Source organism: Pimephales promelas, chromosome 16 (assembly GCF_988280905.1).
Source record: "Pimephales promelas chromosome 16, fPimPro1.hap1.1, whole genome shotgun sequence".
Classification (NCBI taxonomy): Eukaryota; Metazoa; Chordata; class Actinopteri; order Cypriniformes; family Leuciscidae; genus Pimephales; species Pimephales promelas.
In genome coordinates, this window is record NC_142784.1 from 560,001 (window position 1) to 565,000 (window position 5,000).

Consider the following 5,000-nt stretch of genomic DNA (forward strand, 5'->3'; position numbering starts at 1 on the left):
TGTGCTCAAACAAGAGAATGATTGACCCCGACGTGATTTGAACACGCAGCCTTCTGATCTGGAGTCAGACGCGCTACCGTTGCGCCACGAGGCCCCGCAAATCAGTGAAATTGCTGAGCTAGTTGTAGGGTCTAGCAACAAGGATTCCTGAATTGTATTAAAGAAGAGAATGATTGACCCCGACGTGATTTGAACACGCAGCCTTCTGATCTGGAGTCAGACGCGGTACCGTTGCGCCACGAGGCCCTGAAAACCAGTCAAATTGCTGAGCTAGTTGTAGGGTCTAGCAACAAGGATTCCTGAATTGTATTAAAGACTTGTGCTCAAAGAAGAGAATGATTGACCCCGACGTGATTTGAACACGCAGCCTTCTGATCTGGAGTCAGACGCGCTACCGTTGCGCCACGAGGCCCTGAAAACCAATCAAATTGCTGAGCTAGTTGTAGGGTCTAGCAACAAGGATTCCTGAATTGTATTAAAGACTTGTGCTCAAAGAAGAGAATGATTGACCCCGACGTGATTTGAACACGCAGCCTTCTGATCTGGAGTCAGACGCGCTACCGTTGCGCCACGAGGCCCCGCAAATCAGTCAAATTGCTGAGCTTTTTGTAGGGTCTAGCAACAAGGATTCCTGAATTGTATTAAAGAAGAGAATGATTGACCCCGACGTGATTTGAACACGCAACCTTCTGATCTGGAGTCAGACGCGCTACCGTTGCGCCACGAGGCCCCGCAAATCAGTCAAATTGCTGAGCTTTTTGTAGGGTCTAGCAACAAGGATTCCTGAATTGTATTAAAGAAGAGAATGATTGACCCCGACGTGATTTGAACACGCAACCTTCTGATCTGGAGTCAGACTTGCTACCGTTGCGCCACGAGGCCCCACAAATCAGTCAAATTGCTGAGCTAGTTAAAGGGTCTAGCAACAAGGATTCCTGAATTGTATTAAAGACTTGTGCTCAAACAAGAGAATGATTGACCCCGACGTGATTTGAACACGCAGCCTTCTGATCTGGAGTCAGACGCGCTACCGTTGCGCCACGAGGCCCTAGAGGCTCTGAATCCATTGCGCCACGAGGCCCCGCAAATCAGTCAAATTGCTGAGCTTGTTGTAGGGTCTAGCAACAAGGATTCCTGAATTGTATTAAAGACTTGTGCTCAAAGAAGAGAATGATTAATCCCGACGTGATTTGAACACGCAGCCTTCTGATCTGAAGTCAGACGCGCTACCGTTGCGCCACGAGGCCCTGAAAACCAATCAAATTGCTGAGCTTGTTGTAGGGTCTAGCAACAAGGATTCCTGAATTGTATTAAAGACTTGTGCTCAAAGAAGAGAATGATTGACCCCGACGTGATTTGAACACGCAGCCTTCTGATCTGGAGTCAGACGCGCTACCGTTGCGCCACGAGGCCCTAGAGGCTCTGAATCCATTGCGCCACGAGGCCCTGAAAATCAATCAAATTGCTGAGCTAGTTGTAGGGTCTAGCAACAAGGATTCCTGAATTGTATTAAAGACTTGTGCTCAAAGAAGAGAATGATTGACCCCGACGTGATTTGAACACGCAGCCTTCTGATCTGGAGTCAGACGCGCTACCGTTGCGCCACGAGGCCCTAGAGGCTCTGAATCCATTGCGCCACGAGGCCCTGAAAATCAATCAAATTGCTGAGCTAGTTGTAGGGTCTAGCAACAAGGATTCCTGAATTGTATTAAAGACTTGTGCTCAAAGAAGAGAATGATTGACCCCGACGTGATTTGAACACGCAGCCTTCTGATCTGGAGTCAGACGCGCTACCGTTGCGCCACGAGGCCCCGCAAATCAGGTAAATTGCTGAGATTGTTGTAGGGTCTAGCAACAAGGATTCCTGAATTGTATTAAAGACTTGTGCTCAAACAAGAGAATGATTGACCCCGACGTGATTTGAACACGCAGGCTTCTGATCTGGAGTCAGACGTGCTACCGTTGCGGCACGAGGCCCCGCAAATCAGTCAAATTGCTGAGCTTGTTGTAGGGTCTAGCAACAAGGATTCCTGAATTGTATTAAAGACTTGTGCTCAAAGAAGAGAATGATTGACCCCGACGTGATTTGAACACGCAACCTTCTGATCTGGAGTCAGACGCGCTACCGTTGCGCCACGAGGCCCCGCAAATCAGTCAAATTGCTGAGCTAGTTGTAGGGTCTAGCAACAAGGATTCCTGAATTGTATTAAAGAAGAGAATGATTGACCCCGACGTGATTTGAACACGCAGCCTTCTGATCTGGAGTCAGACGCGCTACTGTTGCGCCACAAGGCCCTGAAAACCAATCAAATTGCTGAGCTTGTTGTAGGGTCTAGCAACAAGGATTCCTGAATTGTATTAAAGACTTGTGCTCAAAGAAGAGAATGATTGACCCCGACGTGATTTGAACACGCAACTTTCTGCTCTGGAGTCAGACGCTCTACCGTTGCGCCACGAGGCCCTAGAGGCTCTGAATCCGTTGCGCCACGAGGCCCTGAAAATCAATCAAATTGCTGAGCTAGTTGTAGGGTCTAGCAACAAGGATTCCTGAATTGTATTAAATAAGAGAATGATTGACCCCGACGTGATTTGAACGCGCAACCTTCTGATCTGGAGTCAGACGCGCTACCGTTGCGCCACGAGGCCCTGAAAACCAATCAAATTGCTGAGCTAGTTGTAGGGTCTAGCAACAAGGATTCCTGAATTGTATTAAAGACTTGTGCTCAAAGAAGAGAATGATTGACCCCGACGTGATTTGAACACGCAGCCTTCTGATCTGGAGTCAGACGCGCTACCGTTGCGCCACGAGGCCCTGAAAACCAATCAAATTGCTGAGCTAGTTGTAGGGTCTAGCAACAAGGATTCCTGAATTGTATTAAAGAAGAGAATGATTGACCCCGACGTGATTTTGAACACGCAGCCTTCTGATCTGGAATCAGACGCGCTACCGTTGCGCCACGAGGCCCCGCAAATCAGTCAAATTGCTGAGCTAGTTATAGGGTCTAGCAACAAGGATTCCTGAATTGTATTAAAGAAGAGAATGATTGACCCCGACGTGATTTTGAACACGCAGCCTTCTGATCTGGAATCAGACGCGCTACCGTTGCGCCACGAGGCCCCGCAAATCAGTCAAATTGCTGAGCTAGTTGTAGGGTCTAGGAACAAGGATTCCTGAATTGTATTAAAGAAGAGAATGATTGACCCGATGTGATTTGAACACGCAACTTTCTGATCTGGAGTCAGACGCGCTACCGTTGCGCCACGAGGCCCTAGAGGCTCTGAATCCGTTGCGCCACGAGGCCCTGAAAATCAATCAAATTGCTGAGCTAGTTGTAGGGTCTAGCAACAAGGATTCCTGAATTGTATTAAATAAGAGAATGATTGACCCCGACGTGATTTTGAACACGCAGCCTTCTGATCTGGAATCAGACGCACTACCGTTGCGCCACGAGGCCCCGCAAATCAGTCAAATTGCTGAGCTAGTTGTAGGGTCTAGCAACAAGGATTCCTGAATTGTATTAAATAAGAGAATGATTGACCCCGACGTGATTTTGAACACGCAGCCTTCTGATCTGGAGTCAGACGCGCTACCGTTGCGCCACGAGGCCCCGCAAATCAGTCAAATTGCTGAGCTAGTTGTAGGGTCTAGCAACAAGGATTCCTGAATTGTATTAAAGACTTGTGCTCAAAGAAGAGAATGATTGACCCCGACGTGATTTGAACACGCAACCTTCAGATCTGGAGTCAGACGCGCTACCGTTGCGCCACGAGGCCCTGAAAACCAATCAAATTGCTGAGCTTGTTGTAGGGTCTAGCAACAAGGATTCCTGAATTGTATTAAAGACTTGTGCTCAAAGAAGAGAATGATTGATCCCGACGTGATTTGAACACGCAGCCTTCTGATCTGAAGTCAGACGCGCTACCGTTGCGCCACGAGGCCCTGAAAACCAATCAAATTGCTGAGCTTGTTGTAGGGTCTAGCAACAAGGATTCCTGAATTGTATTAAAGACTTGTGCTCAAAGAAGAGAATGATTGACCCCGACGTGATTTGAACACGCAGCCTTCTGATCTGGAGTCAGACGCGCTACCGTTGCGCCACGAGGCCCCGCAAATCAGTCAAATTGCTGAGCTTGTTGTAGGGTCTAGCAACAAGGATTCCTGAATTGTATTAAAGACTTGTGCTCAAAGAAGAGAATGATTAATCCCGACGTGATTTGAACACGCAGCCTTCTGATCTGAAGTCAGACGCGCTACCGTTGCGCCACGAGGCCCTGAAAACCAATCAAATTGCTGAGCTTGTTGTAGGGTCTAGCAACAAGGATTCCTGAATTGTATTAAAGACTTGTGCTCAAAGAAGAGAATGATTGACCCCGACGTGATTTGAACACGCAGCCTTCTGATCTGGAGTCAGACGCGCTACCGTTGCGCCACGAGGCCCCGCAAATCAGGTAAATTGCTGAGATTGTTGTAGGGTCTAGCAACAAGGATTCCTGAATTGTATTAAAGACTTGTGCTCAAACAAGAGAATGATTGACCCCGACGTGATTTGAACACGCAGGCTTCTGATCTGGAGTCAGACGTGCTACCGTTGCGCCACGAGGCCCCGCAAATCAGTCAAATTGCTGAGCTTGTTGTAGGGTCTAGCAACAAGGATTCCTGAATTGTATTAAAGACTTGTGCTCAAAGAAGAGAATGATTGACCCCGACGTGATTTGAACACGCAACCTTCTGATCTGGAGTCAGACGCGCTACCGTTGCGCCACGAGGCCCCGCAAATCAGTCAAATTGCTGAGCTAGTTGTAGGGTCTAGCAACAAGGATTCCTGAATTGTATTAAAGAAGAGAATGATTGACCCCGACGTGATTTGAACACACAGCCTTCTGATCTGGAGTCAGACGCGCTACTGTTGCGCCACAAGGCCCTGAAAACCAATCAAATTGCTGAGCTTGTTGTAGGGTCTAGCAACAAGGATTCCTGAATTGTATTAAAGACTTGTGCT

At 47.9% G+C, this 5,000-nt stretch overlaps 14 non-coding genes across 14 annotated transcripts; all 14 read right to left on the reverse strand.

The window, feature by feature from the left end:
- Positions 1–22: 22 nt before the first annotated feature.
- trnaw-cca (transfer RNA tryptophan (anticodon CCA)) lies at positions 23–94 on the reverse strand. The gene has a single exon. It is a non-coding gene; the product is annotated as a tRNA-Trp (tRNA).
- A 246-nt stretch (positions 95–340) lies between these two features.
- On the reverse strand, positions 341–412 carry trnaw-cca (transfer RNA tryptophan (anticodon CCA)). The gene has a single exon. It is a non-coding gene; the product is annotated as a tRNA-Trp (tRNA).
- Positions 413–506: 94 nt separating this feature from the next.
- trnaw-cca (transfer RNA tryptophan (anticodon CCA)) lies at positions 507–578 on the reverse strand. Its single transcript has one exon. It is a non-coding gene; the product is annotated as a tRNA-Trp (tRNA).
- Positions 579–658: 80 nt separating this feature from the next.
- On the reverse strand, positions 659–730 carry trnaw-cca (transfer RNA tryptophan (anticodon CCA)). The gene has a single exon. It is a non-coding gene; the product is annotated as a tRNA-Trp (tRNA).
- A 246-nt stretch (positions 731–976) lies between these two features.
- Positions 977–1,048, reverse strand: trnaw-cca (transfer RNA tryptophan (anticodon CCA)). Its single transcript has one exon. It is a non-coding gene; the product is annotated as a tRNA-Trp (tRNA).
- Positions 1,049–1,341: 293 nt separating this feature from the next.
- Positions 1,342–1,413, reverse strand: trnaw-cca (transfer RNA tryptophan (anticodon CCA)). Its single transcript has one exon. It is a non-coding gene; the product is annotated as a tRNA-Trp (tRNA).
- A 127-nt stretch (positions 1,414–1,540) lies between these two features.
- trnaw-cca (transfer RNA tryptophan (anticodon CCA)) lies at positions 1,541–1,612 on the reverse strand. Its single transcript has one exon. It is a non-coding gene; the product is annotated as a tRNA-Trp (tRNA).
- Positions 1,613–1,739: 127 nt separating this feature from the next.
- Positions 1,740–1,811, reverse strand: trnaw-cca (transfer RNA tryptophan (anticodon CCA)). Its single transcript has one exon. It is a non-coding gene; the product is annotated as a tRNA-Trp (tRNA).
- A 260-nt stretch (positions 1,812–2,071) lies between these two features.
- On the reverse strand, positions 2,072–2,143 carry trnaw-cca (transfer RNA tryptophan (anticodon CCA)). The gene has a single exon. It is a non-coding gene; the product is annotated as a tRNA-Trp (tRNA).
- Positions 2,144–2,740: 597 nt separating this feature from the next.
- Positions 2,741–2,812, reverse strand: trnaw-cca (transfer RNA tryptophan (anticodon CCA)). Its single transcript has one exon. It is a non-coding gene; the product is annotated as a tRNA-Trp (tRNA).
- Positions 2,813–3,702: 890 nt separating this feature from the next.
- trnaw-cca (transfer RNA tryptophan (anticodon CCA)) lies at positions 3,703–3,774 on the reverse strand. Its single transcript has one exon. It is a non-coding gene; the product is annotated as a tRNA-Trp (tRNA).
- Positions 3,775–4,034: 260 nt separating this feature from the next.
- On the reverse strand, positions 4,035–4,106 carry trnaw-cca (transfer RNA tryptophan (anticodon CCA)). The gene has a single exon. It is a non-coding gene; the product is annotated as a tRNA-Trp (tRNA).
- A 260-nt stretch (positions 4,107–4,366) lies between these two features.
- On the reverse strand, positions 4,367–4,438 carry trnaw-cca (transfer RNA tryptophan (anticodon CCA)). Its single transcript has one exon. It is a non-coding gene; the product is annotated as a tRNA-Trp (tRNA).
- Positions 4,439–4,698: 260 nt separating this feature from the next.
- On the reverse strand, positions 4,699–4,770 carry trnaw-cca (transfer RNA tryptophan (anticodon CCA)). The gene has a single exon. It is a non-coding gene; the product is annotated as a tRNA-Trp (tRNA).
- Between the last annotated feature and the right edge of the window lie 230 nt (positions 4,771–5,000).